Raw genomic sequence first — 26,447 nt, forward strand, 5'->3', positions numbered from 1 at the left:
CTTCTTAAGTTTATCAAATACATCTCCTTGTGCATTTTTGGTATCCCCTCCTTTTTACCTATTCCTTCCTTGCTGTGAGTTTTATTACTTTAATATTTTGGATGTGGTTCTAGTTAATACCCCCCATGATATAATAGTTTAATATAATTTTAGCAAGTTATCTTTTAAAAACATTCTTCTCAGCATCCCATTTCTCACCAGAAACATTGGCACTAATGACCAGGTCTAGTATTCTTACATCATGCTTTGAGCCAATGATTAATTTCGAAAATCCTTCTACCCTCATTCAGGTAAAAGGAATTAGTGAAGTATTTCATTATTTTGCAAAACAATATTGTGGTAGGGTATTCACCATATTCAGGAGCTACAAAAATGTGGTTCGACCAGAGGATACAGATTGTCTAGTTTTGCTTTTGAGAAACAATGGACGGTGTAGTCACTGTTCTTCTATTAAGACAGGGTTACCAAACCTGATTTCATTGAGGGCCACATCAGGGTTGTGTTTGACCTTAAGGGTCTGGGGTGGGTGTGGCTAGGGTGGGTGTCACCAGCTTGACATCATTCGTGTCGGGGGCGCCTGTGGTGGCCAGAGCATTGTGCCAGCAAAAATGGGCTCACAACCTCTGTTTTGGCTGCAAAGGCCTTCTGCAACCCCCTGTCAGTGAAAACAGGGTTGGGAGTGCCACTTACAGCCTTCCCAAACTCCGTTTTTGCTCTCAGAGGCACTGCGGGCCAGTCCTTCACTGTTTCCAAGGGCAGCCCCATGGGCCAGATCTAAGTACCCTGTGAGCCGGATCCGGGCCCCGGGCCTTGAGTTTGACACCCCTGTATTAAGAAAAAAGCAGGAATATAAGGGCCTGAGCCTTTGAAACTTGCAGATAGTATCAAGCTTTTGAGTTGACTGCTCTGAGAATATGATTCTTCTTTGATGAAGTGAAGTGATAATACACAGCATCAAATTTTAATTCTTCAGTTCTCAGTGTGACAAGTACTAAATATGTACGCAGCTGCCAATACTCCCATCCTAGTAACAAGAAGCAAGCAACTTAAATATTTTGCACGACTGAAGACACATAACAGATTAAATGGGGAAGCTGATGCCAATGGAGAAAACTACAAAGACATTTCCAAAGCCATAAGCATTGACTCATGGAATCAAGAGACAAAAATTACCCGATCCTTTGAATCCTGATTAGTTTTCAGTTTGGACCCAACTTAAAACCATAAAATATAATAATAGTGCATTTTTAATAGAAATTTTCTCCTGTATTTTTTTCCCCAAAACATTCTTATTCACTTTGATGACATCATTTTTTTTCCCTAAAGGGGAAAAAAAAGTGTTGAACGGGGGGTGGAAGGGAGAAGCTGCACCCCTTCTCACATTTCAACAATGAAGCAAGTTTGAAAACACAACATGAGCAATAAATTCTAAAGAATAAAGTCCTGGCTGAAAACTTTTCTCTCCCAATTTCCTCTTACTCCTATTTTTCTTTTCCATTGCTGCCGAAGAGAGAATAGCATAGCACAAATCTATTATATGTAGACACCAATGACCCACACCAGGAGCCTCTTTAAATCAAACAAATCAGGCTGCATTGCCAGCATCTCATGATGAACTTAAAGCAGGGAAGGAACACACAGATGGATGTTTCATCTCTCTCAAGTCAGTTATTTGAAATATTTCAACATTCTTTAAAACATGTGCAGGCAAGGAAATGCAAGCAAACCCATCACTAAGAAGATATAGGTCAAATCCAGAAATCCTCCATCAGCTCCTGCTGTGCTACCTCATTGCGGTGATGTTGAAGATGTTCCTGGGCAAAATAATGAAGAACATCAGGGTCATATATCCCAACTGTATGTACTCCTGTCAGAGTCATTCAAGGATGAAGATCATACCAGCTAAAATGAACAGATATTGTGCATATACTGAGCAGCGAAGAGATAATTTATCTCTTTAATGATTTCTTTAGTGACAATGAATGACATAGGCCTCAATTCATACTGTTCCAGGAGAAGGCCATGGTAAATCATTATATTTGTTGTGTTTCAGGAAAATCATAGGGACAGATATTACAAAATAATGAAAGATAGATCTCTCGGGTGAAATGGCACTCAGCTGAGAAAAAGCTTCTCAGAGTTTGTTGCAGAAATAATCAAATCCAGAAAGCACACACAGGTAAACTGATTCAGCAGGATTCACTAACTTCTTTATATACATAATAACACATGAAGTAAATTTACAATACCAACAGCAGATTCTTCCATTGTGGTAGAGAGGAGAGATTGTAACAGTGGTGGGGTGTCCCTGGTTCGTACCGGTTCTATAGAACCAGTAGTAAAACTGGCAGAAGGCTCCGCCCACCGACCCCAACGTCATCAAAATGCTTCTGCGCATGGTGGCCCTGCTGCAAGCTGGTAGTAAAGGTAAATAGAACCCAACCCTGGATTGTAAGTAAGTTCTTAGTTTCAGTTCAGCAGACAGACAAGTCCAGACATGTTCGTTTCAGAGCAGCAGACTCAGAGCTCAGCACATCTAAGCCATGCCCAGACTTCTAGCTTAAGTTTCTGTTCTAAACAGCCCTCATTGGCTGATCCGGTTGCTATGCCTATTCATTGGCTGACCTTGTTACCATGTCTCTGCCAGTTCATGAATATTCTGACAAAGCTGAATATATATTTTCTTTAATACTAATGGTATTTATGATACAGCTAAGATAAAAGCTTCAGGATATCTAGTTGCTAATGTTGTCATGTAGGAAAGGAAAAACTGGAACTGGGAAAGACAGCAGGAACATGGTATGTAAGAAGCATAAAACATGAAAATGAGAAAACTCGGGACAGTAAAAAATACAATAAATAAACCACATTTTTATTTATTTATTTAAATTGATATGCTGCCCATCTCAGTGTCATGCAACTCTATATATCAACATTTTAGACATCAGCATATTGAAATGGACTTCAGTTGGACACTTTCAGTCAATATTCAGTCATATTGTTTACTACCTAGAACATGAAAAACAAGGAAGGAATTTAATTGTTTTAATTGTATAACTGATGGACTGCAAGCTGTCTTTTGGAGTGAGTTGCTGTAATAAATCAGATAGATTTGTAGGTAGATAGATGAGAGAGAGAAAGAGAGGGGGAAGGGAGAGGGGGAGAGGGGGAGGGGAGGGGAGAGGGAGAGGGAGAGAGAGGGGGGAAAGAGGGGGAGAGGGAGAGAACCGGTACTATACCAGTACTATACTGAAGATACTAATCAGTTATTGAAAATGCAAATAATCTGCAAGATGTAGTAATGGAACTCAAGAAGTGCAGTGAGAAAAAGAAATAGGACTACAACCAAAAAAGAAGAAGACCAAACTAAGGACAACAGGCCCAGTAATCATCCTTAGACAATGAAGATACTGAAATGGTGAATAGTTTCTACCTTTTGGGGCTGAGTAACCTGACTACCAACATGAAAGAAACCAGTGGTCAAGAAATACACCACAAACTTGCCCTTCGTAGAGTAATAAAAGTCTTGAAAAATGTATTCAGATGCTATAATTTGTCTGTACTTGCAACAATCAGAATTATGCAGGCAATGATTTTCCTTGTGGCATTCTATGGATATGAAAGATGGGTTTTGAAGAAGCAAGATTAAAAAAAAAGAGCACTGATGTTTTAAAACTTTAATGTTATACAAGGCTCTTGTGAATACCGTGAGTAACAAAGAAACCAACAAAGAACTGGATCACGAAATTAATCAATTCAAGTTGTCCCTTGCATCACAAATGACCAGTTGTCACTTGAGGCATAAATAATCAGTTGTCACTTGAGGCACAAATGATCAAATTATTATTTTTGGACTACTATGCAAAGACTTAGCTTTTTAAAGAAAAGTTAGTCATACATAAACCGCCCCAAACTCGATTGCAGAAAATACGATTTCAGCAACAGAGTGGTCAATGCCTGGAATGCACTACCTGACTCTGTGGTTTCTTCCCCAACCCCCCGAAACTTTAACCTTAAACTGTCTACTTTTGACCTCACCCCATTCCTAAGAGGTCTGTAAGTGCCATGCATAAATGCACCAACCTGCCTACCGTCCCTGTCCTACTGTCTCCATTTATTCGTATCCATTTCCTGTATTCATAATCATGTTTATACTTATATCTGTTATCTTATACATGCTTGACAAATAAAATAAATAAATAAAAATAAATACTGGGAAAGGAAAAAGGAAAGAGAAGAAGAGAATAACTACCAGCAAAGTAAATTGATCCAGTTATACTATTGGCACCATCTTTTTGATAGGGGGAGATTTGGGGAGGTCCATCTAAGAAGTGCTAAGAGTCAACATTGACTTGATGACATAAACAGAATAACAGAATAGGAAGGAACCTAGTCCAACTGCCTGTTCAGGCAGGAAACCCTATACCACTTTAGACAAATGATTGTCCAAACACTTCTTGAAATCTTCAGTACTGGTGTATCCATGACTTATGGAGGCAAGTCATTCCACTTGTTGATTGTTTTCACTGTCAGGAATTTTTTTCCTTAGTTCTAGGTTGGTTCTCACTTTGATTAGCTTCCATTCATTGCTTCTTGTCTTGCTTTCAGGTACTTTGGAGAATGAGGCTGCCCCCCTTGTTTTTATGGCAGCCCCTTAGATATTGGAATCCTGCTATCATGTGTGTTGTCCCCCCCCAGTCACCACCTACTCAATTTATTCTTTAAATACTGACTTTATTATCATGGATAGAAAACATGATTCCCTCTAGTCTTACAGTGAAGATTCAGCTTCTGTGCATGGACAGAAAGGTTAATGCTCAATGTATTATCTTGCTGGCAAAATTGTTCTGTTCAGATATCGCTGAAAAGGCCAAAATCATTCCTGTTGAATAAAATAAACAAGGGCAGAGTCATGACATTTAAAGTCAGTAGAGGATAGTTGTTCTTACTAATGTCCTTTTGTAAGAACAACATTTACAATTAGATCTAGCATACATGTAGGGATATATATATATATAAGCTCCAATCCAGGAGCCCTCAAACAGTCGCATTCATGACAAACCATTTTCATACCAAATTTATATTTCCCTCATAAAGAAATAAAGGGAGACTAGTATAGATCTATTTCAAGCTAATTAGCTCTCATCAGCTAGCCATACCCTGACTCGGATTCGAACTTAGGCAGCCTGCATATTAGGCACTTGCATTAACCTCTGAGCCCCAAGTTCTCCTCCCTTCATCAACTTGAGCCAGGGGAGAGATTAAATGTTTTTCTATCGAGGCACTTGGTCTATCCCAACATGTGGGAGGTAGCGTTTTGCTTCCCTTTTACCTTTCAGCTCCAATCCAGGAGCCCTCTTTTTTTTTTTTTTTTAGTTTAACTAAGACACTGAGCTTGTCGATCAAAAGGTTGGTAATTCAGTGGTTTGAATCCCTAGTGCCACATAACAGGGTGAGCTCCCGTTACTTGTCCCAGATTCTGCTAACCTAGCAGTTCGAAAGCACATAAAAATGCAAGTAGAAAAATAAGGACCACCTTTGGTGGGAAAGTAACAGTGTTCCATGTGCCTGTTTAGCATTTAGTCATGCTGGCCATATGACCATGGAGATCTTCGGACAGCGCTTCGGCTTTCAAACAGAGATGAGCACCGCCCCCTGGAGTCAGGAACGACTAGCACATATGTGCGAGGGGAACCTTTACCTTTACCTTTACCTATGTTTTAATGTTTTAACTATGAGGCATTGTTATTTGATTTTAATGCTGATGTTTTAATGTCAGGACCTGGCAATTGGTAGAATAAATAACTAAGCAAGCCATCAAGCAACGTGTTAATTAGAGGCAGAACATACATGTTTAGGGAATTCTCCACTGCATGTATTGGAACACATACTGTCTCATTTATAGTAACTTGTTTCTGTTCTATTCACCATGGGAGTGGACAATTTAAATTGGAAATCTAGTCTATCAATACAGGATGTGAGCTTCTGAAAATATTTTTTTTGGTCAAAATCCTTGTAGAGCTAATTAATAAAGTTGACATATATCATTCCTGTAAACAAATATAAACAGATAAACATAGCCAAAAAAAAGTTTGAATGACATGCAAAGAGAAGAGGAAAAGATGTTGAATGAAACTCCTGATCATTCTCTGCTGCCAGTTTAATTGACTTTTTTTCCCCACTCTAAAGCTAATTTGGATTAGTGGCATACTTCTGTAATATTGATTTGATTAAATCAATGGCCTTCCAATTTCCAACAGTTTCTTAGAGAAGGCTGTTGACAAACACCAGGGAAATCAGGAAGTTCATGCAGTTCAAATGAGAATAAAGATTTATTGCAAGCTTAAGCTCTCTACAAAATCTGAGCTACTAACGGTCAAGGGAATTAGGAGGCATTCAACGGGGGCTGGACTTAAATCTCTTGAGTCATGGCTTATGATACATTTGACCCTTCCCATGGGCACAGTCTCATCATGTCCTACAGATGTAAAAACTAATTTGAATTTCATAATGGAGACTATTAAAGAGAATGATTGATTAAGGTGCTGGCCATCTGTAATACTCAGGAGCATTTTTTTTTTTTGTTATTTCAAAATTAATGCCATTTTTTTTTTACTTTGTGGAATGTTTTATCTTTTAAAATACAGCCTCAAAAAATATATTTATATAGTTCAGTTAGAAGCAAGTTTAAACCAAATGTCAAACTTGGTTTAAGTTTAAATCAGCCACTGATTTTTTTTTTCAAAACTCAATCGTGTCTTGATTAAAAAAATATTTATTTATTTTGAATTTGGGAATTGATCAATATATTGTGGTCCCTGCTTTAATACTAATTGCTATTTCCCAGCATGATGCACCTAGATTTTAAGAAGCTGTAGGAAGGACACAGGATCCATAATTTTTTTTGTGTTTGAATGTCCAGCTTGGGTTTTATTTAACAGGAACATTGAATTTCCCAAGATAAAAATTTGGGTCAACATATAATGAGATGGATAAATAGATAAATTGATTAGTTTTATGGATTGATCAATAGACAGATAGATTCATTTTCCTGAATATCTTTCTGTAGATTCATAAAAATCCTATTAAAATGGATGTAAAATGCTACTCTAAAGTATATTTTATAGCTAGGGATTGACTATATCTGTTCATTTCTAAAGAGGAGGTGAGGGAGGGACAAAACAATTTGGTTGCATTTTAATTATATCTAGTAGCTGACTTTAAATGAAAGTGGAACCACACAATGTGGTTGTGGCAAGTGGAACCACACAATGCTATTGCTGGAATCAATACAATAGTAATTCACACAATCATTTTGAGAATGGAAGATTACTACCTATTAGATAGTCATGGTTTTACTTCATGTAGAATAATTCAGTTCATTCTTCCCCTGATCATTTTGTTATGCCGTATAGCTCATAAAAGGAAGACATTTTAGGTTTGTAAAGTTGTAATTCATCGATAAAAACACCTCAAGTTTGTTGAAGAATATAAAGAATTTGGCCAAATGATATTTTAGGGGATTATTGTGTGGAAAGTTAGCACCTACCCATCTCCTAGAAGAATGAAAAATTTTGAGAAATATTAAAAAGGCAGAATATTATATTTCCCTGGATGAGAAATGGAGGAACATCCTCTTGGAAAGCAGCCCCCATTTTCCTTAATAGCCCACAGCAGATGTCAGCACTTAAGAGATAAAGAGATAGCTAGCTCTATTCATAAGCGAATTACCTGTAGCAAGGTTTGAACAAAGGTAGGATTAGCCCTTAGCCACCAGAGGTGGGCTGCTGCTGATTCAAACCGGTTCACTGGAATCAATTGTTCCAATTCTGTATGGTTCGAAAAACTGGCAAATCGGACCACCGGCTGGCCCTGTCCACGCCCATTTTTCAGGCTGTTTTTAGCCATTTTGGGGGCCATTTTCAGGCCATTTTTTGGCCAAAATCGGCCTGGAAAATGGCCTGGAAAACATCCCCAAAACAGGCTTAGAAATGCCTCAAAAAAAGGACAGAAGGATTTATACTCCTTGCAGACAGCTGGTCATTTGCATTCTTTTATATATACTTACATCCTATTTATTAACATAGTCAATATTTTATCCTTACCAGTATTCAATACTCTTAGATTCCAATTAATCAAATTTCAATTTACATTCTTATTTCTTGTTTTGATTTCTATTTTCTAGCCATGTATAGAATTTATTCCACACTTTATAGTAGTCCAAATCATCTCTTTCTTCATTGTCATTTTATCCATTTTAGCACATTCAAGGATCTTTTTAATTACTATTTCTTCAGGTGGTATATTGATCTGTTTCCACATTTGCGCCAGAGCAATTCTGGCCACCGTTAGTATATGCAATATTATGTAGTAGAAACTTTTCTCCATTTTCTTTTCAATCATTCCTAGAAGAAACAACTCTGGTTTGAAATCTTTTGGAGTGTAATCTCTTCTAACCACCTTCTGGTTTGATACCAAAAAATTTTAACACTGGGGCACATCCACCACATGTAGTAGTATGTTCCTAATTTATGGCCACATCTCCAACATTTAGGTGATAGGTTGGAGTACATTTTTGCCAATCTCGCTGGTGCTAAATGCCATCTTAAAACATTTTATAGCTGTTTCCGTTATATGTTACTGCCATAGTCAATTTATAATTTTTTCCCCACAATTTTTCCCATTTTTCCAATTCTATAGTGCGCCCAAAATTCCTAGCCCAACTTATCATGGTCATTTGCATTCTTTTAGCAAGTCGTTAAGGCCACCTGGAGGTTTGTTTGTGTCCTCAAGGTTACCTGAGTAGTGCAAATTGGTGTGAAGCCTTCTTGGAACTGTTGAAAGAACTGTATTGTAGACTGGAGATAGATGATGTTGTGTCCCTCCCCCTCTGTTGAGAGAGAGCTGTTCAATTTTGACATAGATGACCTCTTTGACCCCTCTTTCAAACCAGCGGTCCTCTCCAAAATGTGGTGTTTGCTATCTTCAAAAGAGTGGCCTTTGTTTTTTAAATGCAGATGGGCTGCTGAATCTAGTTGTGATGGGTTTGTTCTCCTATGTTGTTCCATGACGACCCTCTAAAAGGATGCAAAGGACCAGCTGTCTGCAAGGAGTATAAATCCTTCCATTCCCCACCATCCAGTCAGAGCTGAAGAAGCTTTTTGGATGAGAAGTGAAATATCTTCAAAGAAAAACCAGAAAGTCCAGTTGCCTCTGGAAAAAGCATCTATGATGAAGCAAAAAATAAATAAAAATAAAACTTGAAACAATACTGCCTAACAATGATGTAAGAAACAAAAATAAAATAAATCCATTGCTCCAGACAGGCCAAAACAATTTCTCTACCTTTAGAACCTTTCTGTATCCATTCAGGAATGGCACCAGTGTGAGCTCTGCAAGTAGACTGTTCCAGATAATTGCTGTAGTTACTGAAAAGCAATGCCTTTTTACTTCAGTGTCCTATATTTATAATGACAGAATACCAAGAATACATATTTTTCCCTAGATGATCAACTTCCTAGATGATTAATTCCAAATTGGAGTAATTCAGGTTGGAGCAAGCACTTTACAGGTAGCCAGATGCCAAGTCAAAAGGATTTTATTGGTCAAAACCAGCAAATTAAAATTGCATCTGAAAGCCAATTAGTAGCCAATGTAGGGCCTGCTGTAAAGATGTAATATGTTTCTCCTGAATTTCTTCTGAAGAGAACTACTTAGCACATGGCCTTTTTGCATTAACTGCAACTTTTGAGTGGATTTTAAAGGCGGCCCCATATAGATTGCATTATTGTAGTCAAACCATATCAATGCAATGTTAGGACATATCCAGTAGTGATATTCAATTTTTTCCCCTCCCGGTTCTGTGGGCGTGGTTTGGTGGGGGTGGCTTGGTGGGGGTGTCATGTGACTGAATAGGCATCGCCAACTTGACATCACTCATGGTAACCCACCAAGCCACACTCACCAAGCCACGCCCACAGAACCAACAGAAAAGTTCGGCCGGCCAAGTCTTCTAGCATTGGCCGCTTCTTACCTCCTTCTCATGTTTGCTCTGTGTGTATGAGCCCGAGAAGGAGAAGAGAAGCAGCCATGTTGAATGCTGTGGCAGAGAAAAGCTGAACTTTTCTCCCTCCCTTCACAGCAGAGCTGCTCAGAAGGCAGCCGCTGGCTGCAGTCTGTCTCTTTATGGTCCCCACTCCCTCTTGGGATCATACCTTAAAGACTGCAGCCAACGGCTGCCTTCTGAGCAGCTTGACTGCGATGCTGTCCCTCCGGCTGCTGCCATTCTCCTGGCCGGGTTTGGCCACAAGCGGGTGGAAGGGGCGACCGGGTCCAGGTGACCAGGCAGGCATGGGCGGGGCCAGTCAGAGATGGTATTTACCAGTTCGGTGAACCAATTCAAATCACTGCTACCAGTTTGCCTGAACTGGTCGAATACCATCCCTGGACATATCACTCCTTTCTATAGGAATTTGTAGTCAAACAAATGAAGTTTTTCAATGATGGACATCATAGCTCTTTATTATTTTTTTGCCTTTTTTTAAAAGAGTTTCAGATTACTATTTTTCTTGTTCTCAGTATTCCAAGGGTTTTTTTTTTAGGGGGGGAGGGGCAATGAAAACAATCACTTGGTTTTCTTCTTTGGAGAATCACATAATGTCCTTTGGCCTCTGCCTCACTGTTGAGGAAAATAGTGTTCCTACCTACAGTGCCGGTTCCTGCATCCTGTAACCATGGCACTAGCTGAGATGTATTCTCTATATCATTTTGACAGTTGTCAATATGTCCCATCCTGAGTACCCCACTTCAAAGCAAGATTCAAAGCAACTGGAACAATCTTTGTGAAGGGTATTTCTTAAGAAATTCATATGAGAGAATTAGGACTGGAAACGTTTAGCCTTGAGAACAGAAAGCTTTGGATATTTTCAGATATCTAAAAAAAAAGTCAAAGTCAGGACTTTATCAGTCAAGGCAGTGTACAAAAAGGCAGATTCCTCAATAGTTAGTAAAACTTTCTAATAGAGCAATTCGACAATAAATCAAATATCTAGAGTGAGGGCGGGTTTCTCTTCACTGGAGATGTTCAACAGTAGATTTTCTCGCTATCCGTCAGGGATACTTTAACTTGCTTTCCTGTCTGTACTTAAACGTGGGATTGGATTTGGGATAGATAGATAGATAGATAGATAGATAGATAGATAGATAGATAGATAGATAGATAGATAGATAGATAGACAGACAGACAGACAGACAGACAGACAGACAGACAGACAGACAATAGATAGATATTGTTAACTCTATGGTTCCATTCTATACTCTTCAAAGTTAAAAATTGTTATTCTGTGTTTCTCTATTTACTTAATTCCAAGGGCCAGCACATAGCATCTGAGCATGCTACGTGCTTTCTATTTCAGATCCAGGCACAGAAGGAGAAGGAGAAGGAGAAGGAGAAGGGAAAGGGAAAGGGAAAGGGAAAGGGAAAGGGAAAGGGAAAGGGAAAGGGAAAGGGAAAGGGAAAGGGAAGAGGAAGGGGAAGGGGAAGGGGAAGAAGGTAGTGGTAGGGAGGACGAGGAAGAGGGAGAACATATGTGTATAATAAAACAATAACACTTCTTGTGAGTTGACTGACTAAACTAGAGAAGCATTCTATTTCCATTACTTGTAATATCTTCAGGAAAGTTTCTCTGAAATGATTAGAGTAGCTGTACCTATTCAGTCTCCCGCTAAATATGTCTGTCTTGAATTCAATAGCTAGAGAAAGTGTAAGTGCTATACCCATAATAACCTACAAGATTCAGCAAGGTCTTTATAGTTTTTGTTGCACAAATCTTAAGCACTTAATTTTCAAACTATTGGCTTTTTGAAGTGTGAGTTGAAATTGGAATGGCTTCAATACTATCATCTTGAATGATGTAACTGTTCAGAAATAAACTTTATTCACTTGGAATTTAGTCCTTGATCGCAGCCTAAATTCTACAGTGAGAAATGATGCTGTTCTATGATATTTTTTCCTGTTCTACTCTATTTGGCTTACTAAGAAACTTAATAGAAACATTGCTAATTTATAATAATGTCTGTCTGTCTGTCTGTCTGTCTGTCTGTCTGTCTGTCTGTCTTCTTTCTTTCTTTCTTTCTTTCTTTCTTTCTTTCTTTCTTTCGAGAACAAGTAGATTAAAAAAGTGGGGGGAAGAGACATTTATGTGAATTTTAGTGCTGACAGTTATTTTTTATGTTCTGGACTTTTATTTTACTGTTTTCAAATTAAAATTCTGTTTCCCACTGGCTGCTTGCATTGGTTATCTGAATTACAAATAATATGTGCTCTTCAGTCCATTAAGGCAGATTAAATTACGCCTTAGAAATAAAGATTACTTTAAGATACCTTCTTACAGTGTTATCTTTGGACCAATTTTCAGAATGCATATTTATCATATTATATTGTAAAAGAACTTGACTATTCTGCAGCATACATTCATCAGATTTCTTATTAAAAACACATTGTTAAAGAAAGGAAAGTGTTGTGTTCTGAGCATGTTCTAGTAGATAGGCCCCCTGTTGGGATCCATTGTAACGTTGGTTGTTCCTATTGGTTAAGCCGTCTGACAGCTCGGTATAAAAAAAAGAGCTGTCAGGCTGAGTTCGATGTTCTACGTGTTCTGCTTCTACTGAATTGTATTACGTGCTCCTGTGTGTTAGTAAATAAATACTTACCGTTACAATCCGCTTCGATAATTCCACGTCCTCACGAGAACATACCAGAAAGAAATAAAAGGACATGGTTCATAATTTTAGGGATTCTTCAAGGGAGATTTTAAAAAGTCAAGATAACAGCTGTGACTCTTTGATCAAAACTTTATATCTGTTTTATATATGTTCTTCGTAGGGCATATGTTAAAAAAATGATGGGTTTTAATCATATGGTCACAACCATCATATTGATAATTTTATCCTCTATGTGAATGCCACTGAATAATATCATATGTTTTAGATATTACAGTGTCACACTATATTTTATATATACACATATTTTTTTTTTCCTTTTTAGAGTAACATAGTACATTTTAAGCCTCTGAAGCTAAGGCATTGCTTATGGCTGCTGAAAGCTTGTCAGAAAATAAAATTTAAAGTGACATAAAGGGGAAAATATTTGGAGAATCCCAATTAATGTTATTCAGGGTAATTTAATTTAAATGCAAGTTAACATAAATTAATCACGTTTAATTTTGCCCTGGTCATGTTTATTTTTTGGCTACACTTCTCAAAATGTTTGTATGGCCCTTCAACACAAAGAAATGCTAGGCTCCTTGGCTAATGCTATGCATTTTGTGGCCCAGTTCCAAAAAAGCATATTTAGGAACTAGAGTTGACTCATAAATTCATGAAGAATAACAGAAATAGCCCTTAGTATGGTGTAATGGCAATGCAGAAAGCCATTGTTAATTCAAGGAGTTTAATGGCATATTTTGGTTTTTTTTTTAAATATGTGTTTTATTTGTAATTTTTCTTTAACATCCATACATATTTTGAAGACAGTGTATTGACTGGGTCAATACATTTTTTACACAATGCTAGCAATAATTATACAATTAGGCATACGTAATCCTAGTCTTTCAACTTCTGACCTTAACCTGCACATTGTAGTTATAAGCTTCAATAACATTTCTTCATGCAGTATGTTTGTTATCCCCTGTTAAATCACTAGAATTTTAATATTTTAGAAATTACTCAATATTCCACCATAAATCCAATATTCCACTTGTTTAAAAACATCAATAAGACCAATCATTAACCAAATTTAATCAATCCCAGGATTATATCTCCAATCCTCTAAAATTATATGTTTCAATATATTTTTACACATTAAGAAGAAGGAGGAGGAGGAGGAGGAGGAGGAGGAGGAGGAGGAGGAGGAGGAGGAGGAGGAGGAGGAGGAGGAGAAGAAGAAGAAGAAGAAGAAGAAGAAGAAGAAGAAGAAGAAGAAGAAGAAGAAGAAGAAGAAGAAGAAGAAGAAGAAGAAGAAGAAGAAGAAGACAAAAAATGCAGCTTGAATGATTAGATCCAGAAAAGTGAAGAACCAATGATTAGGTAAGTAAATAAAGGAGGCCTTTTAAAGACAACTAAAACAAAAGCAGAATATAAGAAAGAAGTAGTTGAGCAGAGAGCTGAAAATTGGAAAAGCAAAGCTCTGCATGGCCAATACCTGAAAAGTATTGAAGGCAAAACTGACCAGAAACTAACTTGGAACTGGTTAAGATCAGGAGTACTGAAAAAAGAAACAGAAAGCTTTATTTTGGCAGCTCAAGAACAAGCCCTAGCAACAAACTGCATGAAAAATTCAACATGTTACCACCAACAGCAAATGCCGCCTCTGTAATGAGAAAGATGAGATAGTCGACCACCTGATCAGTGGGTGCAGCAAAATTTCACAAACTGACTACCTACAATGCCATGACCACGTTGCTAAGATCATTCACTGGAAATTGTGCCAGAAGTTTGGATTTGAGTATAGCAAAAACCACTGGGAACATCAGGTCGAGAAAGTTTTAGAGAATGAGAAACTCAAGATCTTGTGGGACTTCAGGATTCAGACTGACAGGCACTTGGTCCACAACACACCTGACATAACAATAGCTGAAAAGAAAAAAGTATGGTTCATTGACATTGCAATACCTGGTGATGCACGGATTGAAGATAAGCAGCAAGAAAAAATCACAAAGTACCGGGACTTGCAAATTGAAGTTGAGCGACTGTGGAAAAAGAAATCGTGTGTTGTCCCGATTGTAATTGGAGCCCTTGGGGCAATACTCAAAGGGCTACCCCACTATTTAGAAATTCTAAATTTACCGGACTTAAACATTTTGACTCTACAAAAAACTACCTTACTCGGAACAGCTTACATCCTCCGACGATACCTTAACAGTTCCTAGGTCCTTGGTTAGGACTCGAGATGCTGAGCTATTAACCAGCCTCAAAGGCTGTGAATCTCACTAAAGATTAAATAATAATAATAATAATAATAATAATAATAATAATAATAATAATTCATCATGGGAGCACGAAGTGGAAAAAGTTATCGAAAATAAGACAGTGAAGATCTTGTGGGACTTTCGAATACAGACAGATGATCATTTGGACAAAACACGCCAGATATCACGGTTATTGAGGGCACAGCGTACAGTTTATTCACATTGCAGTACCAGGAGATGCCAGAGTCGAAAAAAAAAAAAAGAACTGGAAAAAAATGACGAAATATCGCGACCTGGCCATTGAAACTACACGGCTGTGGATGAAACATGAAACAGTGATACCCATTGTCATGGGGGCATGTCCAAGAATTTTACAAAACACATCAAGAAATTGCAGCTTCCTGCAATAACACCAGTGGAACTGCAAAAAACTGTGCTACTCGGAACATCATATATTTTAAGAAGATACTTGGTTGGTACCTAGGATGCTGTCAGCAACCCGTATCAACCATTAGCACCATTCAATGGTATTTGTGACACATTTTTAAATCTTCAGTTGACTGAGTTTCATGTTTAATGAATAATAGAGACAATAATACAGTTAGGTTACCATATCATAGACTTCCACCTTCTAACCTTAATTTGCTTATGGTTATAGTAAATTCTATTATCTATCTATATATGTTCTACTGTTTTTCCAATTTGTATTTTCTACTTCTTTTAGTTTCTAATACATTCACCATATTGAGAAGTATTTTATCACTTAATGGCATATTTTGATTGTGCCTTTGAACTAAGTATGGACTACTGTAATGCTCTCTACATGGGGCTCCCCTTGAAAAGCACCCAGAGGCTCCAACTGGTCCAGAATGTAGCCGCGCGGGTGATTATGGGTGCAGCTCGTTGTGCCCATGTAATACCTCTCCTACGCGGTATAGAAATATAATAAATAAATAAATAAATAAATAAGAAAAGTCTAGGAGTTTAGAGCTCATTCCAAGCTATGAACAGAATAGAATCGAACAGAATAAGAGAGTTGGAAGAGACATGGAGGTCTGCGGGAGGCTCTGACCACCCTCCCGGATGTAATGTGTGAGCATTGTGCACGCGCAGAAGGCCGTGCGCACATGGTCACATTTGCGAACCGGTAGGGAAGGTAAGTGAATCCAACTGCTGCTCTGTTTATACAGCCTAGAACTGTGTTGGCTTTTTTGGCAGCTGCAGCACACTGCTGGCTCATATTTAAATGATTGTCCGCTAGGACTCCACTAGGACTTAACCTCGAATATTGGAACACTGAAATCATGTCATCCCTTCTTTTTACTAGGCTAACCTGCTTGTTTTTTCCACTCTTGATTGCTGAGTAAAGGACAGGAAGAGGAGGAGAATCTTCACATAGCTGCACAGCTCAGACATTTGATTCCCATCCCAAAATCATGTGCTATCCAGTCAAGGTCAGGTTGTGACAGAGGTGGGTTTCAGCAGGTTCTGACCAGTTCTGGAGAACCGGTACTGGAAATTTTGAGTAGTTCGGAGAACTGGTAAATACCACCCCTGACTGGCCCCATCTATTCTCTGCCTCCTGAGTCCCAGTTGATCAGGAGGAAATGGGGATATTGCAGTATCCTTCCCCTACCACGTCCACCAAGCCATGCCACGCCCACTAGGCCACACCCACAGAACCAGTAGTAAAAAAAATTGAAACCCACCACTGGGTTGTGACCACAGCAGTGTGGTCATGAAGTAATGGTGCCAGGTTTTAATAAAAACCCTAATATTGGTCTTTAAGATGTGATCTTCTGTGCAGAATCTGACACTGGTTACTGTGGAAATTGGCCACCCTTGGGATATCTCTGCTGCCATTCTTAAGGAGGTCCTGACAGCTTGTAAGAGATTTGGATATCACCTTACATGGTACGTATGATTTTTATGTTATGCTTTTAAATCTGCTTGAACTAATAAGAAAGAATTTATTATTATTATTCACTGGTGTGCTTATTGTCTCTTGATCCAAAAGAACTAATTGCCTGGGCAGCTAATTGTTGCCCTGACACTTGGCAAAACATATGAGAAGGTCGTGGAGATAGTTAGGTTTGGACAATAGTGGCTGGTTTCACATATTGTTCCAGATTGTTACATAGTTAGCTCACCTTGGGTTTTAGTGTGTTTTGTAAACACATAAAATAAATTGTTATGATTTAACAAAGTAGCATTCAGTGCAGTATACGAGTCTAGACAAAGTGAATGATGGTATGCTTTTCAGAGTTAAGGCCCCTTAGTTCAGGATCTATGAGCTGTGATGGCACAGTGGTTAGAATGCAGTATTGCAGGCTAATGCTGCTGACTGCTGGCTGCCTGAAATTTGGCAAATCGAATCTCACCAAGTTCAAGGTTAACTAAGCCTTCCATCCTTCTGAAGTCGGTAAAATGAGGACCCAGATTGTTGATGGCAATATGCTGACTCTGTAAACCACTTAGAGAGGGCTGTAAAGCACTGTGAAGTAGCATATAAGTCTAAGTGCTATTTCTATTGCTATCTAGTTGTGATTTTATACCTCTTTTCTCTAATGGAAACACAGCCAACTTTAGAAGGCTATATAGCGAATTTTTCGGAGTATAAGACGCACCAGAGTATAAGACGCACCTTAGTTTTTGGGGAGGAAAATAAGAAAAATGCTGATTGGCAGGTGGATCGGCCTCCCAGAATACCCCCAATCAGCTGTCCCCAGAGGTGAATTTTAGCAACAGGTTCCTTGGTTGTGAGCTCTGTGCTTTGCTTTTTTTTTTTTTTTTTTTGCTTTTTTTCCTGCCTCTGAAAGCCTCCGAAACAGGGCTTCAGAAAAAAAAGCCTCTGAAGCTCTGTTTGGAGGCTTCTTTTCTGAAGCTCTGTTTGGGGGCTTTTTTTTCTGAAGCTCTGTTTGGGGGCTTCTTTTCTGAAGCTCTGTTTGGAAGCTTTTTTTTCTGAAGCTCTGTTTGGGGGCTTCTTTTCTGAAGCTTTGTTTCTGATGCGTTTTTCAGCCTCTGAAACCTCCGTTTGAGAAGCTACATTCAGAGTATAAGACACACCCAGATTTTCACCCTCTTTTTTGGGAGGGAAAGGTACGTCTTATACTCTGAAAAATACAGTAGATCAAGGGATTTTTTTAAAAAAATCTACAAATGGTTATCACCTATGCAGAAAGAAAAGATTACATATTCTAGCCAGCAGTAAATTATATGTATAGGGTTTTACATTTTATTTTTAAATATAAAAAGCCTTAAGATTAAAATTCTAGACTATGCCATTTAATGGATTAAGGAGTTTCCAGGGATTGTACTGACAAAAATGATACAGTGAACTCAAAAGGAGAAAATGCTAGCTCAAAGCTGCAATTAGGAGCAATCAAAGCTAATGTATTATTTTATTGTGTGTGTATGTGCAAAGCCAAATTGTTTCCGACAGCCCTGTTTGCATATATAAAATAGGATGTTCCATTTCAATTTAGTATTTCCACCATGGGTGCCTTACAGACATACTTATAACTTGTGTAGAAATATTTAGACAGAATTAGCCATTGCAGTAAAAATCAGATTAATTAATGAGTATGTATCCATTTTATTACATTTGTGATAAAAATGCAATGATTTTTATTATTCCTAGCAAATGTGCAAATAAATAATTAAGAAAATACTGAAATGTAAGTTTTATTGTAGCCTTATTCTAAGAAAACATAAAGATCTGTCAGACCTAAACACTTTGCCTTTTTAATGTTCTTTTAAAAATTAAAACCAGCTTTAAAAAATCATTTCTGAATGTTTCCATGTTAATTATTGGTGTCCCAAATCTCAAACACTGTATTTCTTAGGGAAAGAAAAAGATAAAAAAGAATTACTATGTTGTTAATCACCAAGAGAATATCTCCACTGGCAAATAGCTTATGTACAGGTAGTCCTCCACTTAGTGACAGTTCAAAGTTACAACAAACTTATGACCATTTTTCACACTTATGACTTTTGTAGCATCCCCATGATCATGTGATCAAAATTCAGATGCTTGGCAACTGGTTCATACTTATGACCGTTGCTGTATCCCAAGGTAACGTGATTACCTTTTGCAAACTTTCGACAAGCAAAACCGATGGGGAAGCCAAATTCACTTAACAACCGTGTTACTAACTTGTCAACTGTGGTGATTCACTTAACAACTGTGGCAAGAAAGGTCATAAAATGGGACAAAACTTAAAAGTCTCACTTAACAACAGAAATTTGGGGCTCAATTGTGGTAGTACATTGAGGATTACCTGTAGTTAGTTTCTGTCACTATATCTTCTTTCCTCCTTAATAATGTTGTTTGAAGAATGTGGTTATTTCAAATTTTTATGCAAACTCCCAGATTGCAAGGGAGTTTGCAGATTTTACTCCACTATTGTTGCTGGTGATTGGAGGCAGTGCTCATCTCCATTTCAAGGTCATTGAGCCTGTGCTGTCTAAAGGCCAGCCTGGCATCATGGAGCATTGTTACTTTCCCACCATAATGGTACCTACTTGCATTTGCATGCTTTCGAACTACTAGGTAGGCATGAGCTAGGGCGAGGACAGGTGCTCACCCCATCACATGGTGCCTGGGTCTCAAACCTGGGCTGCTGGCTTTTCAGTGTCTTAACCACTGAGCCACCGCACTCCCCCTCCCAGAATGTAATATAAGACCAAAAAAAATTCCTAGCTTTCTCACATTCCAAATGTTCACAGTTTCTGAGAAAGTATACACTGAGAAAGTGTATCCAACAATACACTAATACCTCAATTTTATTTAAGAGAAGAGGATATCTTGTTACCTAAAAAGGTCATCAAAAAACATAATTGTGTGATTCTCAGAGATTTGTCCTTTGCATAATGACCTCCAGAATAGATCATTTGTGTTAGTTTGCATTATTTTCATGAAACCTATTATTAAAAGGCAGTCTTGTAGCACAATAATCTATCCCACCTCAGAAGCCAAGTTCATTTAAATTTTTCATAAGGGAAGCAAAGGGATCCACAGGAGGAGGCAAATGACAAATGTTCTTCATGTTAGGATGCAAACCATGTGATTTAGATTCTTGCATCTGACATTAGGATGCTAATTTTTTAAAAATCCATGCTTTGCATCGAGATAGCACAATATACATTTCATCATTACATTTTTCCGTCATTGCAGTTTGTTGCAGATGTGCAAATATTTATCACTTGTTTTCTTCTTTTCAATCCAATCATTTCAGTTCAATCTCTTCAATAGGAGAAAATGGTGAGAAGAGTCATTAACAATAAAATGGGTGGAGAGAAATAATGAAATGCCATTCCTTTCTCTTTTTCAGCCATAAGGCTTTAAATGGGATAAAATCTCTGTTTATAGTCTCTTCCTCATACAAGTTGGATGCAGCTTGATTAAGTGTTCCATTAATCTTCACAAGTTCAAGTCCATTTAAATGTAATCAAAGTATTTCAAGATTGTAGGAATCAATGTTAATCAAAGCCATATTTATTAACTGCTTCCTAATAGAACCCTGCAAGATTACTTGAAATAATTGCTTTACGTTTCTAATATTCATTCCCTAATTTGAACATTGATTGTAACCTGAAAGTAAGCCTCACAATGCCTACAAACATTAATGCATTAAAGGACATCTCCAGTGATATCCAACAGCTTACATCCAATGCAGGAGTGGGTTCTACTTACCTTTACTACCAGTTCGCAGCGGGAGTGCGCACACTTCTGCGCATGTACAGATCACCCATGATGATGTCGTGGCAGGTGGGCGGAGCTTCCCGCCAGTTTTACTACTGGTTCTATAGAACCGGACAGAACCGGGAGCAACCCACCACTGATCCAGTGATGATATCTTGAATATTATTAAACAAGAACATTTGCCTATCCCAGATCCTCTGGAAGGACTTGATAGGTGGACAAAAATGCCAAATGCAGCCTGAATATCTGGCTAACTCTGTGACCAATTATAATGAAGATAACAATAATCCCCAAACTAATCATTGCCTGTTAACAGTGGTGGGATCCTTCCGGTTTAGCAACTGGTTCAGTGATCGCATGCTTTGCATGCGTGCACATGTGCACAGCTCAACGAAAAATCACCTGCGTTAGTGCTAGGGGATTAAAACAGCTGAGGCATGGCAATCCGCTCTGCCGCGCTAATCAACTGCAAAGATAAAGGTAAGTAAAGCGCAGGAATGGGTGGGTGGGCCGAGATGATTGTCAGAGCTACTGGTTTGCCTGAACCAGTCTAAACCAGTAGACTCCCACCCCTGTCTGTTAATAACTACTTTATAACATGAGGTCAAAGTTTTAGGTGCTTCTTGGCTAAAGAGATCATCTATTCTGTTGCCACATAATTCTGATCCAAAATTACCCAGAAATTCTGATACAGATAGCACTGCTATGTTCTGTCTTACATATTGTTTAAATCATTGTTTGTTAAACATGACAGGTTTCTGCTCAAAATCATGCAGAATTTTGCATTCTTACCTTAAACTATTTTCTCCATTTTTTTCCCCTCCACATTTATGGAGACTTTCTCCCAATGGTTAGCAAAAGGTATAGTTTATATGAGTTTTGAATTAAAATATAATGGGTCTATTATAAAGGGTCTCCTTATTAGCAATCAAGGTTTATTTTGGTCAGATGACAGAGTGAAGGAAATGTCTGTAATGAATTAACTGATTCTTCTGTACATCCAGCTGTTTTTTTAAATAGTCAGAGCACTAATAATTTCACATAGAGTTCATTTATTATTACTATTCATTTATTATTACAATTCTTCTTCTCATCCTCACTAGTACCTAACTCTTCCCACTTATGGCTATATCCATGTTGCTTGTATCTTTACAACTTATATTGTTTTTATTGTTTTCTAGTATGATTTGATTGCTTATTAGTATCCTATGACTATCACTAAGTGCTGTATTCTTTTTTTTTTATGAATATATTTATTTTTTCTTTATGTACACTGAGAGCATATGCACCAAAGACAAATTCCTTGTGTGTCCAATCATACTTAGCCAGTAAAGAATTCTATCTATCTATCTATCTATCTATCTATCTATCTATCTATCTATCCATCCATCCATCCCACTTCATTGGTGTGAAGATGAAAATGATTATTCATACCAAAGCTTCTTTTGAGTTATTGATAATGATAATTAGATAAAAGCAGCGTGTTCTCTTTTGTTGAGTGGGTAATATTCTATTACTTTTATTCTATTTTATTCTATTACTCATTTTAAAACATTAACATTTTTCTTTCTGGATATGTAGGATTCCTGCAAAGGAAAAGAGGGAGGGGACCTGTTCTGTCCCCGTCCCACAAGCACACACACCAACAGACGTTCAAGAGTTAAAGACCAAACCAGCCGGCAAAATCCTTTTCCTTATGATAACAGAACTTGGCAACAACCTAGTGGCTGCCTGCCAAGAGGTTATTACTTATGAAGAGGAGAGATAACTTCTCCCCACCTCTGGTACATCAAAGGAAACAGCTCAATAATTACAGAGTCATTCAAATTCAGAGATAATCCAGCAAAGTCTATAGCAAAAGTCCGGCAATGCAGAATGGCATGGAAGCTTTCAGCTTTGTTCGTCACAAGGTTTGACTGGCCACCATGCTCCCTTTTATATCCTGTGGGGTGTGGTCCAGTGACTCAGCCTAATCTCGGGCACGCCTTTTCTTCTGTTGCGCGTGCTTATCTCTGCGACGCTGGCGTGGATCCAGCCAACACTCATTACCCTCATCACTGTCCACCTGTGGCTGTGTGGACGTGCTTGGCCCCGGCCCTATCTCTTGCCCTTCAGCGGACACCGAAGGCATTGCCAGAGAGGAGGGTCCTGGAGAGGGAGGCCTTGCCAACTCCTCTCCTTCACTCTTGGAGTCCTCTCCTGCCGATGACACAGGCTCAGGTAACGGAGCCACAACAGGACCCAACAAAATGAAAAGCAAAAGACAATCCCTTTTAAATCTATATTTCATGAGAGTAAAGGGAGCTCTTATCATAAATGAAAAGCCCGTTTTTTTCTAGATGAAAAAGAGATCCTGTGGGAATAATAATAGTGATGATTGCATATTAACCATACAGATTTTAATGATTATATTTTTAACAACTCTGCATAATATTAACCTTAGCATAAATCCCATCACATATAAAATTTCTCATTAAAACTGGTGATTATTTACAACTAGCTTAGACTGGAACAAGAACAGGTCCAATATTTGAACAATTTTCTTATAAGATAAACCCTTGAAGAATGGAAGAAGGAATAAAAAAAGTAGGTACTAAAATTTAAAGTATCTAATTCCAGATTTTGTTTCCCCAAGAAAACACCATTTAAGTATGGTGCATCTTGTCTACAAAAAACAGGTTAATATTGATGCAGTTAAGATATGGGACATAGATTTTTTATTACATGGCTCTGGAAATAATTTCTATCCATACAAACAAACCATTATATCTTCTTGAAACATGGGTGAAAATAATCCATACACTTTCATCTGGTTAAGTCCTTGTGGAGTCCTAGTGGACAATCATTTAATTATGAGCCAGCAGTGTGCTGCAGCTGCCAAAAAAGCCAACACAGTTCTAGGCTGCATAAACAGAGGAATAGAATTAAGATCACATTAAGTGTTAATACCACTTTATAATGTGTTGGTAAGGCCACACTTGGAATATTGCATTCAGTTTTGGTCATCACAATGTAAAAAAGATGTTGAGGCTCTAGAAAGAGTGCAGAGAAGAGCAACAAAGAAAATTAGGGGACTGGAGGCTAAAACATATAAAGAACAGTTGCTGGAATGGGGTATGTCTAGTTTAATGAAAAGAAAGACTAGAGATGACATGATGGCAGTGTTTCAATATCTCAGGGGCTGCCACAAAGAAGAGGGAGTCAAGCTATTCTCCAAAGCACCTGAGGGCAAGAAGCAATGGATGGAAACTAATCAAGGAGAGAAGCAACTTAGAACTAAGGAGAAATTTCCTGACAGTTAGAACAATTAATCAGTGGAACAACTTGCCTCCAGAAATTGTCATTGCTCCAACACTGGAAGTTTTAAAGAAGATGTTGGATAACCATTTGTCTGAAGTGGTTGTAGGGTTTCCTGCCTAAGCAGGGGGTTGGACCAGATGACCTCCAAGGTCCCTTCCAACTCTGTTATTCTATTCTAAGTTATATGTTTGATTTGAGAAACCACAATTGAAAGTCATTTGGAAGTTATATAAAAATTATTTTTCAGTACACAAATCTTGTAAATATATTTGTTCCATGCCACCTTTGTTCATTGCTGAATTATCACCATGATTCTTTGTACCACTAGTGCAGTCTTTTTAGGTCAGTGATTTAGTCTTCCTTTATATTGTATTATTTCTTTCTTTTAATTTCACCAAATGGGTGGCAATTACTCAAGGAATAAAACACGTCTTGAGTCAGTTGGCACGTTACATGTGTGACAACTAGGATTTTTGATTTTATTGGATTGATTAAATGTCTGCAGCATGTTACTGAATGCAGAAAGTTTTGATCTTGAATTTGGATGGCATGCTTATTTATTCTATGACGACAAAGTAGACAAAGTATTTAAAAGTCATATACTTAGAGAATCTTTGATGAGAGTTTGGAAGAAGCACCGACTCAAATGGGATTACAAAATACCGTTATGGCTGGATCTTGGTCATACTATGTGGAATACAAATATAATGTCACTCGGGGGGTTTTTATATAAAGAGGTTCTTTTTACAGATGCGGGCAGATGGCAGCTGAAGACATTACAGACACTGTTGGATGAAGGAATTAATTTAACTTGGTTACAATATAATCAACTACAATTGAGATGGAAAGAGGACCAAAAAACTGGTATTATGTTGCATGAGGAAGAATTGGTTAGACATATAAGAGAGAAAGGTCCAATGCATATTAAAAGGCTTTATAATGTTTTGCTAGAAAGGGATTCAGAAACTGAATTAGTTAAAGATTGTATGATTAAGTGGGCACAAAATTTTGAAGAACCAGTGATGTTGGAAACATGGGAAAAAATTTGGGTTCAGAATGTTAAATTTACACAGTCGCAGAACCTGAGGGAAAACTTTTATAAAATGTTTTATAGATGGCATTTAGATCCTAAAAAGTTGTCATGTATGTACCCTAATGTTCAGCCAAAATGTTGGAGATGCGAATGTTTGGATGCTACGTATTATCATGTTTGGTGGACCTGTAGGAAAGTTAAGGCTTTTTGGATAAAAATATGGTGGGTTATGCAGAATGTTTTGAAGAAAAAAATTCAATTCTCTCCACAATTGTTTTTATTGGGTATAGTTAAGGGTTTTACACGGGGTGAAATAAAACTAATATTGTATATGATAACTGCAGCAAGATTGTTGATAGGTAAATATTGGAAGAATGAAGCTTTGCCTACTATCGAGGAATGGACTTTGAAGATGGCTAGTTTTGCAGAGATGGCGAAGATTTCAGCATACTTAAAGGATTGTTCACAAGAGACTTATGAATGGGAATGGAAAAGGTGGATAGAATATGTTCAGAACAAATACCAAACTAGAAAGTATCAAATAGCTTTTATTTGAAAATAATGTATTAGAAATATCTTAATGTAAAGAGAAAAAGAGGAAAAATTATATAGGGGGAGGGATGGGTTCAGGTTTATATATCAGTGTTATTAGTTATGAGTACATAATAGGGAAGTCTGGGGGGGGGAGGATTAGGGAGGGTTAGGGAGGACGGGAAGTTTGGGGAGGGAGGTGGGGGGGTGAAAAAAAGGGGTGAAAATGTAATTGTAAAACTTTTGCAATAAAAAAAAAAATGTCTGCAGCATGTTTTCTTTAGAGTCAATGTCTGAATGGTTATATATTTAATTTCCAACAGGTTCTAGGTGGTATTGAATTATATGCTAAACCCTTAAGATACCACTCTGAAAACCATTAGTAAGCCTTATATATGTGTGGTAAGAGGTTTGGTACTGCATTTGAGTTCCATCTTAGCTATTGAATACAAATAGTATGCATATACTTATTCATTAGTTATTGTACTAATCAACAACTTGATGACAGACCAGTATGGCTACTATCAGTTCAGATCAGTATGGATTGATTTCACATAAACATTCATAAGAATTTTAGTCAACTGTTGTCAGATTGAAAATGCAATTTTACCCATCGATGTTCCCCTATTTTCACCTATAGAAGTAAACAATAAATACATTGTTAAATGCAATGAATAGCCATGTCTACTCAATGTATTATCAGTTATCCAAAGTTATTAGATATCTGAGCAATATTTATACAATATCTGAGCAATATTTATACAATGTCAGATAGGGTATTTGCTGACATCTGAGACACAGAAAATTAAAGTACATGTATCAGCCACTCATGCCTCTCACCTGAAATAAAATAAATTTAAATAAAATAAAATTGTCAGCATGTTATTATCTTTGGAAACAAATTTCAAATCTC

Source organism: Pituophis catenifer, unplaced genomic scaffold (genome assembly GCF_029215685.1).
Source record: "Pituophis catenifer annectens isolate HBS135680 unplaced genomic scaffold, rPitCat1.0.hap2 SCAF_4, whole genome shotgun sequence".
Classification (NCBI taxonomy): Eukaryota; Metazoa; Chordata; class Lepidosauria; order Squamata; family Colubridae; genus Pituophis; species Pituophis catenifer.